This window comes from Nothobranchius furzeri, chromosome 10 (genome assembly GCF_043380555.1).
Source record: "Nothobranchius furzeri strain GRZ-AD chromosome 10, NfurGRZ-RIMD1, whole genome shotgun sequence".
Taxonomy (NCBI): Eukaryota; Metazoa; Chordata; class Actinopteri; order Cyprinodontiformes; family Nothobranchiidae; genus Nothobranchius; species Nothobranchius furzeri.
In genome coordinates, this window is record NC_091750.1 from 52,276,326 (window position 1) to 52,290,791 (window position 14,466).

A 14,466-nucleotide genomic window follows, 5' to 3' on the forward strand; every position below is an offset into this window, starting at 1 on the left:
TTCCTCTGCCGTGTGCTCGTTGACAACGCGCGCACGCAGGTTTGTCACTTGTGCACATCCTTGTGCGCTCACAGACACAGTTTGCTCCCTCTCAGCGCACAAATGACCTCTCGCCATGTATATTTTCGCTCGCGAGTCCCGTTCACACGCACGCTGCCATGTATATTTTCGCTCGCGATTCCCGTTCACACGCGCGCTGTGGACCCAATCCGCGTGCACGGGTTGTGGCACGCTTCAAACGCCATACCTCTCGCCATGTATATTTTCTCTCGCGAGTCCCGTTCACACGCGCACTGCCATGTATATTTTCGCTCGCGATTCCCGTTCACACGCGCGCTGTGGACCCAATCCGCGTGCACGGGTTGTGGCACGCTTCAAACGCCATAACAAGGTGATGCGCCCCGCTCCGCAGCGAAACACATCAGGCGCAAATAAAAGACAGAAAACATCAAAGGAAATGAACCGACATGAACGATCGCGTGTCAGTACCAACGCTTTGGCACAGCTTGTCTCCGCATGGTTAAAGTTACCCTCGCGGTCTATCACTGGCAAATCAAAAGTGAGACAATGACACAACCGCCCCGGTACTTGCTTGTTACCACATTCCACCCGGCCACTATAAGAGACCGGCCATTATTCACCTCCGCCGACTCCGACACCGGCCAAAATTGGAGACCCGGCCTTTAATTGAATACCGGCCTGTATTCGAGGATTTACGGTAGTATATGGTATGTATATATTTACAGTGAGGGTGGAGGGTGTTTGATGTCCCGGGAATTTTGCAAGTTCTACTTAGAAATCAAAGAGGGGTTTTCAGCATACATGCATAAACATTGCATGTATATATATATATGTGTGTGTGTGTGTGTGTCTGTCATTTTCACAGGAAAGCAGTATTTTGGCAGACACGCTGGCAGCAGCCGAGTGGGTAAAGGGAACACTGTTCGAGGGAATGGTTAAAGTGCCATCCGTTCTGTCCATGGATGAGGAAGAGCAGCAGGAAGTCCTTGAGGCAGTTCGAAGCTGGAACGAGGACCATGATTATGACTCTCCAGCAGAACATTTGACTTTTGCTTTTGAAAATAAAAATGACTATGACAAGTTCTGTTCCTTTATCATAGATGAGAAGAACCTCAAAGTTTTCTCCAGATTTGAGGTACAAGACTAAACAGCATAGGTCTTGGTTTTAATAAAGTTTTATTGTGTTCTAAGTCTTCTTTATTGGAGTCCCTTCACATTACAGAGAGTGATAAATCCATATGCACAATACAAAACTTTATTGTTGTAAAACCACAATATCTATTAACAATAAACTACATCCCCAAATCCGTTGTAGTGACAAACAGCCTTTTCACTCCCAAGTTGTTTACAATGTACTGCAATACCATTTTAAGCCGGCAGATGGCGGTATCTGCCCCGATTGCAATGACAATATTGAGAAAACGAACGGTTTATCTCTTTTTATTCCACAATCCACATTGGTAGCAGTTGTTATAAATTATTTCAGAAATCGAGAACTGCTCTGGCGCTCTCCATCTGCCTCTGGTGCTCCCCTGCTTTTCCTGACTCCGTACAGGAGGCCGGTGACCCACCGCCGGTCTTCAACCCGGAAGTGTCTGTGGATCTTCCACTAGAGTACCGTCACGGATTCGTCTGGGGGAGCAATAAAAATGATGGAAAAAATAAATGCATTAACGCTTCTGATTGCGTTACACTGTATATGCATGGAGTGACTGGGAAATGCATTTGTAAACCGCTTGAAATATTTCAAATATTTTCGGTGACAGCCTTGTTTGTTTTGATTTTGTTAATAAAGTAAAAAATAAAAACGGCATGATGAGGCCGATGATGCAATAAGTGCTGCAATTACTCAGGGGCTGTGTCCGAATTCAGGGGTAGGATGCTTGTGAGTACGGGTCCTCGCCGGTCTAGCAAGGCCTGGTCCTTTGCAAGACCGCTAAAACCGGAAGTCAGCGGCTCTGAATTTGGACAGTACTAGCCTCGTTTTCATTCCCGCCCCCAGGTCCAGTTGCCTAGCAACCGTGACGGCGACAGGCTAACAAGCTAGTAGCGACGTTGAAAATGGATCCACAGCAATATTTCATTTTATTTGTGGTTTTTGAGGAGCTGTGACGGCTCAATAAACGTCACCGGCCTTTGTATTTAAAGTTTAAAAATCATTTAGTCCTGTTATCTGCTAGAGTTACAAGTATTATACTCATGATCTCCTTTTTTGCATATATCTGAATGTTAGTGATGTGACAACCGTCGATTGAGCCAGCCCAGCAAACCCTTTTGATGGACGATGCAGTGGTCAGTGAGATGAGGCATCCAGAAGCTCCCTCTGCAGACCACTCTGTCTGATGTTCCACTTGCCAACCAGAAACGTTCAGCCACGGATCTCGGTTCCTGCACTCCATCCACCTCGATCCATGTTTAGTAGATTTAGCAACACCACCAAAGACTCCCTGCTTTCCAAGTTTACTGTATATATTTTACTTTTATCTTTACTTTTATTCCTTACAGTGTTCCCTTACAATGTATTTACTATGTTGTTACTTGTTAAAAACTGAATAATAAAACTGTTAATGATCAAAAAGAGTTATCAATTAATAGAAATTTTATTACATTTAAACAAATAACAAAAACATTCAAACACATATAATAAACCTGATCCAGAAGAAACTAAAAGAAAAAAAACCACATTTCTCTGCCATCCTTTCCATCAATGCTAAAAATCTGTCCATCCTTCTTTCTCTCCTCTCCTCCGCTTCCCTCTGTTGTCTCATGTCCTCCCTGATCAGGTCAAGGAGCTCATCAGCCCTTCTCCTTTTCCTCCCTGATGAGGAGTCCGGCTTCCTTCCACCACTCTCCCTGTCCTCTGTCTCACCCACTGCTGCACTTGGCCCTGGAGTGTCCTCGGGAATGGAAGCAATAAGGACAGGAGGCATAGTGGAAGGCCTCTGTCCCAACACCTCGTCCATGGGGACAAACCAGGGCCAGGTTTCAGCAGTGGGCTTTCCGCTGACTCCCTCTCCTGACCCTGGATACTTGCAGTCCTACAGACAAAGGGAATTAGAATTACAAGGCTTTATTGTCATTTAACAACAGAGAACACTGTGGGCATAATGAAGTTACAGATGCTCCTTAAAGGTACTGGTTCTGGATGAGAATAGAGAGGAATAGAAGAACAAAGTCAGATTATAAATCATAGTTGATAAAACATGCAATAAACAATATTTTAATTTATCAACATGGGAGATGAAAATTGTGTTCTGTGTTTTTTTCCGCCTAAAATGAAATTAAAAACATTAAATCAGTAATGTGGTTTCTTAAAAATTAACTTAAATAAACATTAAACTTAGTTTTCGTTATTTTTGGCGTTCGTTACATGATTACATAAGATGCAAGCTCTTTTACGGTGAGTTATTTCCTATTAGACTTTCAAGCAAGTTTACAGTGGGGTGTTAACCTTAAAACAAATGATGAGAAGCTTTATTCGCTAAATAAACACACACACACACACGGGACATATGACGGGACAACCATACAAGCTCGTTCTCGCTGATTTCTGCTTAAAATGTACTTAAACAAACGAAAAATGTCTATAAACAGAACCGCTTTCAGCTTAGTTTTCTACCGCTATTTTCTTTTAAAAAGCCTGCTGGGATCAAGCTAGTTTACGGTGGGTTTTTCCTATTACACATTCAAGCTGGTTTTCGGTGGGGCATGTTTTAGTCTTAAATTACATGAAAAAAAAACAATTTGCGGTATTAGATCGTATATAAAAAACAAACCAAAAGTGCCCAAACACGTATTTTATTTTTTTGACTGCTATTTTTTAAACTAACTTACATTTTAAGCTGTACTGCTGTCCCACTCCGTCCGCCGTTGTTGCGAGTGTCGAGTCCAGCGGCCGGCGCGCAAAGCATGCTGGGATACCCTTGCTCCTGTGAGGATCCATCAGACCCATCCTCGAAATGTGGGTGGAGCGAGGACGCGTTTGAGGACGCGAGAATGAGGATTCTTGGAATTCGGACAGTACTCGTCGCTGGGGGTTGGGTTGCCAAGATGGCGCTCTGAGCAGTCACTTATCGTTGAGCTCTGCGAACCTAGCTTTACTTTAATATATTACACACAGTGAACAAAGACTTTTATTGCGCCTATGCAATAATCATACTTTACTCCGAGTTTAAGTATTTTTTCAACCAAAATGAGTAAACCTGAGAAGAGAAAGACCGAAACTAAAAAGCTGCTAGCTAACAGCAGTTCCGTTAGCAAACACGCTAATGTTAGCCAAGCTACCCAGCCTCTTACTCTTGAGAAGCCCGCCGACACTAAAAATACTCTCATCGACTCCATGCACGATTATTTGGAGGCAGTTTCCGAGCCTCTTCAACATAACCGGATGGAGGAAGAGTTTCCCCCTCTTCCTATCACTCCATGTGCCTCTCCCGCTGGTAAGCTAAGAAGAGTTACGGATATGGAGACACCTACGGTTCTCTCCCAGCTCTCATCACTCACCATGCTGATTAACTCGAGGTCGGACACTATTGAAAAAATGGTGAGTGGCAACTCTGTAGTCATCTCCGAGATAAAAAAAGCTGTCCAAGAGAACACCAAACACATCACGGCGGTGAAGGAGTCGTTTGATGCTGTCTGCGCTGAGCTAAATGATATGAAGGGCAGAATTGCTGATGTCGAATCACAGCTTGAACAATATAAAACAAATGCAGAAACACAGGAAAAGCGCATCTCCCACCTGGAGAACTACTCACGTCGCTGGAATTTGAAGCTCTACGGTTTGCCCGAGGGAGAGAAGCAGGACGTCCGACAGGAGGTCATCAAAGTCTGCAGAACAGTCCTGCCGGAGGAGCAGGTGAAATTCCCCGACGTCGTTGATACCGTCCACCGCATCGGCCCCAAGAAATCCAACAATAACAACCAACCCAGAGGAGTCATCATCCAGTTTACATCCAGGATCTACCGCGATGCTGTCTGGCACGCTGCCAAGAAGTCTGCCTTCCTGAAAAATAATAACCTGAAGCTAGCTGAAGATCTGTCTCCTGACGACCGCGCTCGGAGAAACAAACTTTGGCCAGCTGTTGAAGCTGCGCGCAAAGCAAACAAGCTGGCGTTCTTCGTTGGAGGACGTGCGTTTGTGGAGGGAAAAGAGATCTTTCCACCCCTATAATTTGACCTAAGGTATTTGAGATTTTAAAAAAAAACTGAAGGTTAACTTAGTTACTTTGCTATTCTCTTTTCTTATAGAATTTATTAAACGATCAGGGTTAAACTGATGCATTTCTAATGTTTTAGATTTATTGGTATTGAGTTTTGCTGCAACATTTCTATGGTAACTGTTATGAGCAAGCTGAACAAGATTCTTTTTTATTTTATCCGTTTTCAAATAATTTGTTTTTTGAATGGAGCAAGATAATCACTAATGTGATTCCTCCTTAAGTGCTCATATGTGAAGCATTCTCTGTCTACTACATTGGTTCTGTTTTCTTAGGCTATTGAGTTCCTATTGTTATTACTCAAGTTCACAATTTACTTATTCAAAGGTTACAGTTCTCATCTTATATAGGACTCTCTTAAGTGACCAGGTTTCCAGTTCAACTTTTCTTCACTTACTTGGTCTAAACCTTATCTTATTTGTCACTCTTATTTTTTGTTATTGTCCTTATGTCTTTGTCTGTTATTTCTTTGAATGCAAGAGGTCTAAGAAACAGTGTTAAACGTAAAGCTATCTTTTTGTTTTGCAAGCAGTTCAACTCAGATTTCTGTTTTATACAAGAGTCTCATTCAACAGAACAAGAAAAAACATTTTGGAGATCGCAATGGGGAGATGATCTGTGGATGTCCCATGGTACAGAACGGGCTGCTGGTGTTTGTATACTTAAAGGGAGATTTAATGGTAAAATTCTGAATTCTGATATTGATAAAAATGGTCACTACATTTTTCTAATAATTGAGGCTGCAAATTCTATCTATATTTTAATCAATGTGTATGGTTTTAACTGTCAGAGGGAGAACAAATTATATTTTGACAGGCTGGAGGAGCACTTACTACGCTGGTTGTCTAAATATCCCAATTCTTTTATAATTCTTGGTGGAGACTTTAACACAGTGTTTAACAATAGTTTGGATCGGTGGCCCCCTAGAAGTTCAGACTCTGACTCATTTATAAGATTGTTTGCACAAAGTTTTACCTTAGTTGATTCTTGGAGGGATTCACATCCATCTCAAATAGCTTATACATGGTGTAACAAGACTCAGACCAGGAGCTCACGCATTGATTATTGGCTTGTTTCAAAACATTTAGAAAAAGTTAAAACTGATATTCATCCTACACCACTCTCAGACCACAAAATGGTTAGTTTATCAATCCCATTGTCATCCTCCCTTTCCACTAATACTTCATACTGGAAGCTAAACAGTACTATCCTGGAGCATAAAGAAGTAATTTACGAAGTTCATAGATTAATTAAACTTTATTGGGATAAAGCTCTCACAGATAATACATTTTGTAGCAACTGGGAACTTTTGAAATATGAAATTGGAAAATTCTTTAGAAAATACAGCAGTGAGTTGGCAAAAAAAAGAAGATTTGATGAGGCACAAGTAATACAGAAGATTACATACCTTACTTCCAAACCAACAGACACCCTGAATGAATCTGATAAGATAGAACTGGTTGACCTGCAGCATAGATTGGACGAGATTTACAAACGCAAAGCTAAAGGAGCATTTATTCGGTCTCGCAGAAAGTGGCTCGAAGAAGGAGAGCAGAATTCGGCCTATTTTTTCCGACTTGAAAAACATCAGTCCAACACCAACTCTGTCCTACAACTGAATATTAATGGAACAATTTCAAATGATAAGGATGCAATAGCAAAATATTGTTCAAATTTTTATTGCAAACTTTATTCCTCTAGTTATTGCCCTCAAGCTACTCGTACTTTTTAAAATTCCATTGGTGTTATTACTCAGCTGAGTAAGGAGGAAAGTCAGCTTTGTGATAGTTCAATTTCTTTGATGGAGGTTGCAGAGGCTATAAAACATCTAAAGGTGAACAAATCACCGGGAACTGATGGTCTTACTGCGGAGTTTTACAAACAGTTCTCTGACAGTTTAGCCCCGTTTCTTTTAGGAGTCTTTAAGGAAAGCATGGACAGAGGTGCACTCCCTCCCACTTTATGTCAAGGATTGATCACGCTTATTCCCAAACCGGGGAAGGATCCTTTGCTCTTAGACAACTGGCGACCAATCTCTTTGCTAAATAACGATTATAAGATACTAGCACAAGTTCTGGCTAATAGAGTAAAGCCTGTGTTAAATAAAGTTATCGACGAGAGTCAGTCTGGATTCATGCAGAATCGTCATATCTCCAACAACATAAGGTTAATTTTAGATATTATGGATTACCCAGAACTTGTACAGGATGATAGTATTATTCTTTTTTTAGATTTTTACAAGGCGTTCGATTCCTTAGAGCACGAGTTTATTTTTACTGCCCTGAACAAATTTGGGTTTGGCCAATCCTTCTGTAATGCTGTTCGTACACTGTATTCTAATAGTAACAGCTCCATAAAGCTTCCCACCGGTACTTCCCCAAGATTCTCTCTAAAACGTGGAGTGAGGCAGGGCTGCCCCCTCTTGGTGTATTTATTCCTTCTCTCTGTGCAACTCCTTAATTCACACATTAAACTCAGTTCTTTAAAAGGTCTGATCATAGCTAATAAAGAAATACTAATAAGTCAGCTGGCAGATGATACAGCTCTCTTTCTAAGAGATGTCTCGCAAGTTTCAGTGGCCATCGACATTATACAGTCATTCTCTAAAGCCTCCGGACTTTCACTCAACCTACATAAATGTGAACTGCTACCAGTCAAAAATTGTTCTGCAACTTCAATCCATGGAATACCTGTAAAAAACTCTGTAAGATACCTTGGAATTCAAATAATAAAAAATGAGCAATCCAGATGCTCCAAGAACTTTACTCCTATTATAGACAAAACCCAAAAAATCTTTAATTGTTGGCTTCAGCGAGACCTATCGTTAAAAGGAAGGGTTCTGCTTTCGAAAGCTGAGGGTCTCTCCCGTCTAACATATGCTGCACAGTCACTACACGTTGACAATACAACTTGTAAAGCAATTAACAAATTGTTATACAATTTCTTATGGAAAAATAAAACCCACTACTTACGTAAATCAGTAGCTTTAAATCCATATGATAAAGGAGGTTTAAACTTTATTGATTTTGGTGCTCTTAACAACACCTTTAAAATAAACTGGATTAAAAAGTATTTAAAAAATCCCACTTCTATCTGGAATTTTATCTCACATCATGTATTTTCTAATTTAGGTGGCCTTAACTTCCTCCATTCTTTCGTTCTTTTTTAAACACAGAAACAGTTTTTGTTTACCTGTTTGTAGCTACTGCTCTGCAATTACAGCATTCCCAAAATACCACTAAAACTTTCTCACTTCCATCAACAAATTCTTTTGGCATGGGCACTGATTTACAAACACAACTTCTCCCCGCAAAACTGTTTTATTTGGAATAACTGCAATATTATTTATAAAAATAAAACTATTTTTTAAATAACTGGTTTAATAATGGAATCATCTTGGTTAGCCAGTTATTTGATGAAAAAGGGCTTTTATACAATTACTCTGAATTCCTTAGGAAATACAATATACCAATAACGCCTAGAGAGTTCTCAATAGTGTTTGATGCCATCCCATCCGGTCTGTCTATGTTGTTCAGATGCTCACACAGCGCTCCACTATCAGTCAGTCGCCCGGATGTGTTACATTCCTCTCTTGGCAACGTTTGTTTTTCCTCGCATAAGTCGGTGAATAGCAAAATAAGAACTCTCTTTCAGGATACAATGATTTCTGTTCCATCAACTATATCTTATTGGGCTAATTTTGTATCAGATATTGAATGGAAAAAAGTTTGGACCTTACCACAAAAATTTCTTTTAACAAACAAAGTTAAAGAGATTACATTTAAATTGATTCACAAGTTTTACCCTACCAAACAATATTTGTCAAAATTTATAGCTGATATAAATGTAAGTTGTACCTTTTGTCAAGAGCAACCTGAAACAGCTTCTCACTTGTTCTGGTCATGTAAATTTACAAGTAAATTCTGGAAGGACTTCCACAAGTTTATTAATGACTCTGTTCTCCCTACCTTTCAACTATACTACAAAGATGTTATTTTTGGTCTTCATAATTTTAATAAGAAGGACAACGATGCTTTCTTCTTTGTAAATATGTTTTTATTTTTGGCTAAATTTCACATACACAAAAGCAAAGTCCTCGGCAAAAAACCTGAACTTCTTGTATTAAAAATGGAACTTGAACAATATATAAGGACGATCTCCTCATCAAAAAACACCAAGGCTCTTAAGTCTGTTAACATTTGAAACCATCTGAAACTGTTCGATTGACTTGACCTCTTCCAAACCTTTCTTTTATTTATTTATTTTCTTTTTTTCTTTTTTCGTTTTTCTCCATGTCTCCATTATTTCTGTCATTCTTCGTTGTAATACCACAATGGTGGTATTACAATGTGTTTCATGTCTTACAATTGTATGTTCAAAATTTGCTAAATAAAGTTTTATTGAAAAAAAAAAGACAGTACTCGTCGCTGCGCTTTGACGTCATCGACCTCAAAATGCGCACTCACAAGCGTCCTACCCCTGGATTCGGACACAGCCAGGGTGGTGCCACTAAAAGTCGTGGCACCACCCGGAAGTGTAATGGCTGCAGTGGTAGGGGGCGTGGCTAGTGCCACGAAAAGTCATGGTAGGGGGCGTGGCTAGTGCCACGAAAAGTGAGTAGGACCTGGCTGCAGACATCAGCTGTTGGCTGTGTCTCAATTCAGGGTCTGCATCCTTCGAAGGACCCAGCCCACCCGGCCGACGTGGGCTGCGTCCTCCGTCGGCCGGGTAGACCGGATGTTAACGGCTGTGAATTTGGACAGGCCTAGCCTTCATGAACTCCCTCCGCGAACGTTCCGTCGCCTAGCAACCGTGGAACCGCTGGGCAGAAGGGAGAAGGAACTTTAAACGATGGAGCTCGACGTTTTATTTAGCTTTTTAACCCCCAGAGACCCAAATTTAGAAAACAACTGCAAAATCTTTTTTTAACCTTTCACATGTTGTTCTAGGAGGCCAGATTAACGGGCCTATTTACACATTTTAACAGCCAATAGTGTTGCAGAACGGAACAATAGGACCTATTAGCAATGTAAATGTGGTTTTAAAAAGAAAAAAATGGGGAAGGTTTATTTTTGTAGACTTAAATCTGATGTTGTAATATTACAACCGTGGGTCTCTGGGGGTTAATCATTTCCTTGACTGTTGGAGAGCTAATTCAGAGAAAATACTTTCGACAAGCTGAGCCTGAGCAAAGATGTGATAATAGTTTTTAATACTTTCTAAGGGTCTTAATTTGACCAAAACCGATTTGTCACCTTTTAAGACTTTTCAAGACCCAGCGGATACCCTCTAGTAAACAATTCTCATTTGTAAACAAAAATAAAATTCAAGAGTTTAATGCAGAACTGATTTTATTTAGATGTTTCTTTTATATGTACATGTTTAATCTTTATTAACCATTTTTTTCTAGCAAAGTAAAAAGCTGTCAAAGTTCTTCCTTCTCTCCTGTGCCCTCTGCTGCTCTGCAGCCTCATGTCCTCCCAGATCAGATCCAGAAGCTGGTCATCGCTGGCATCTTCCCCTGGATGCCCATTTTCTCCAGAATAGTCTTAACAAACATGTAAGAAAAGAAACAGGAAGAGAAAATAGGACAACGGGTTATTCCTTTCATGTTTTCGCAGAAAAAATAAACTCAAACGAGTTTTTAAAATATGAGATGTTATTGTACCTCCCTGCCACAGCCGCCGAATACTTTGCTCCGGTGATCATGTGGTCCATCTCCGCCCTAAGCTTAATAACTTCCCTGGTTTTCTCTTTTGTTCCTAAAATACAAACTTCTATTAAAATCAGGGGGAAAACGTAGCGGGAGAAGTACGACACCGAGCGGCCGAACATACGAACCGAGACCGCAATACAAGCACTTTTACTGTAACATTTCTAACTAAAATAACGTTCATGTATCACAAAGTCCTTAACCTAACAGTTTTCAAGTTTATACTGACATTTATATGCGCAATCCTCTCCGACAGCTCCCGCTTCACTGTCCGCCATTGTTTTTAAGTTTTTCTGCTGGCCGGCTCGCAAGGCATCTTGGGAAATGCTACCTGTTGAAGGATACACCCGACCCATCTTTCATTCAGGCGAAAAGAAGGCCGCATTCGTCAACCGCATTTGAAGGAGTCTTCGAATTGGGACAGGCCTAGTCGCGGCGCTGTGACGTAACCGGCCGACGAATCCGGCCGACGTAGGATGCAGACCCTGAATTGAGACACAGCCGTTGTGTCGAGAGCAAGATGGCGTGTCATTACTTTTTTTTTTATTGTACAAATTCACAAATACAGCGCATATCTTACAAATCAACAAGATATGAATAAGTACAGTTGGATAAGAACAAAGCAGCCATCAAACAAAGAACAACAACAACAAAGAGAAAAGAACATTATAGGTCAGAAATAACAAAACAGCATACCCGTGCATTAAATGACCTTCCATATGAAGTAAAGAAAACAAAGAAAACAAAACAAAACTAGAAGTACGCACATACATTCTAGCTACATCAGTTGAAAAGCAACACCAAAAAATCAAGTAAGATCTGAGCCTTCTTTAATTTACACTTATCTAATGAAGCCTTCAATAGAAGGACTTCATTTTTAAAACCAGCAAAAATCGGAGTAATTTTTAAGAAGCGACATTTATGAATGAAAAATTTTGCAACTATAAATAAGTTGTTAATCCCAAATTCTATTTTCTTATTTTCTGTTTGTAGGCCAAATTTAATTACTTGAAAGGTTAGAGAAGGGCAATCCATATTTTTAGAGGTTAACCAGTACTGAAAATCATTCCAAAAAGATCTGGAACTGTCACATGAATAAAAAAGGTGCTCTGTAGTCTCAATATCAGTTTTGCAAAACGTGCATGTGTTCGTATCTATATTAAATTTCTTATGAAGATAGTCCTTGGACGGGTATATGGCATTTCAAATTTTAAAGTGATTTTCTTTTGCTTTTGGTGGAATTGGAAAAGAAAGATATTTAATCAAGAACCTAAAATTATAATCTTTAAACAAATATTTTCTTTTTAATTGAGAAGGAAAAAGTTGTTTGGTTAGAATCGTCCTTAAGAATTTATTATTGCATGACTTTCCATTAAACTGACGATCATCAATGACTAAGGATGGTTCACGAATTATAGAGGAAGAATAGGTTAGGCTGGCTTTAGCCATCTGAATCATTGCAGGGGGAATGGCTTTCACAACGTTAATGAATTTACTTTGAGTACATGATACGCCATAATTATCTATGAATTTATTGTACGATAATAAATTGCCATCATTGTCTAACAAATGTAAAACTGTCTAAATTCCATGATCCATCCAATCCTTATAAAAAATGGATTTTCGGTTTATCAATATACATCTGTTGTTCCAAATTGAATTTGTATGTGGAGAAAAATTATGCTTGTAAATCATTTTCCAGTACTGAAGAACCTGTTTATGAAAATTAGATAATTTAATAGGTATTTTGGAAATTTCAAAATCACATTTTAAGAGAAATTCAATGCCACCAATCTTCTCGAAAATTATTTTAGGGAAATAAAACCAAATACTGTTTGAGTTATTTATGAAAGACTGCAACCATTTGAGTTTGATGGAACCATCCATTGCTTCAAAATCAATCGCATTCAAACCTCCTTCTTCAAACGATTTCACTACATCATTCTTCCTAATATAATGTTGCTTGTTTCTCCAAATGTAATTAAAGTTTATTTGATTTATATTAGTGATTAGTCTATTGGAAACATATAAGCATTGTGATGGATAAATCAGTCGAGAAATACCTTCTGTTTTGGTAAGTAAGACGCGTCCAAAGATGGAGAGGTCTCTTTGTAACCAGCTGAATAGGATCTTTTCAGATTTCTGGGTAATATGCTCAAAATTTAGATTTTCTCTAAATTGTCATTACTTTTACCGGAAAATAGACGAGCGAAAGACCTCGGCAGGAAGTTGGTCCTTTTTTGGCGGCCGCTACGTTGTTTTTGTTTCAACCATACTCGGCGGGTTTCAATTGAGGAAAGGTAAGGATAAGGATGATAGATAAAGAAAGAAAGATAAGGATGAAATTAACTAATTGTTGCAACCGTTCTTAGTTCTTAAATGTAGGCACTATAGCGTTTAAAGCTTTACCAGAGAATTATTACAAAGGCACCGTGTTTCATAGCTAATTGTATCAATATTAACACGCAGTCTTAAAACTAATGCAGGGAGTTCACAAGCTAACACAAAAGCTACATAAATAAAGCTATCAGCAATTGTAGCTTAGCTTTATCTTAACTATTTGATTTTTCTGGTCTCCCTGTTTGTTAAAACAGTTAACGTAATAATATTAACTTTATATATAATTTAGATATGATATAAAGACCACAATTTCTAATACTGACTTGACTGAAACGTTATTAATACCCTTTTTTAATTAAAAAGCGTAGATTTTCAGAGATTTGTAAGTGGTTTCAATCACTAGTTTTCATACGAGGCCAAAGTTAGCTTCCGATTCGGGAAATGGCTAAAGGGCTAATACACCCAATTTTTCTCTACTCTAACCATTTTTATTCTGCTCTAGCTCAAAACCTACAACACATACACTCTTCAAACCTGTTTTAGATTATTCTGGGCTCGTAGGAATGCATAAAACATAGTTTGTGATTTGTGAAACCTTCCTCTGATTTGTGAAACTTCAAAAAAGACAGATTTATGAATTTATTTTTCAGCATCTGGCCCACACTGGAACTGGTCCTGTGCACCCAGAAATAAAATGTATTTTCTGGACAAGCTTAGCTTTCAATATCTCTAAATATTTTTCAGTTATTGTGTGTGGTGTGCTGGGTCATTCTACTGTTGTTGCACAAATCCGGTGTCCTGCAACAAGTACAATAACTTTGAAATAGTAGCCGCTTCTCTAATTAATGCCGCCCTCCTTCTGATTCTGTTTCAGAATAATCCTAACCTTATAAAAAATAGATATTTTTGTCGACTGACTGCTTTGATCGGGTTTGGTTTATATTAATATTACCGGATTTAAGCACATGTAGCTGCAAATCATTCAGGAGTTACAGGCCTTAAATATAGATCTAAAATGAATATCGGACTTCTTCAAGTGACACTGACAAAACTCCTTACATGTGCTTGTATTCTTCATTTGCTAATAAGATGTATTTTTATCTAAATTACAGGACAATCGAGGCTTTGAAAAATGGAACCCAGGCAGTGATTTCAGATGGTGAAATCAAGGTA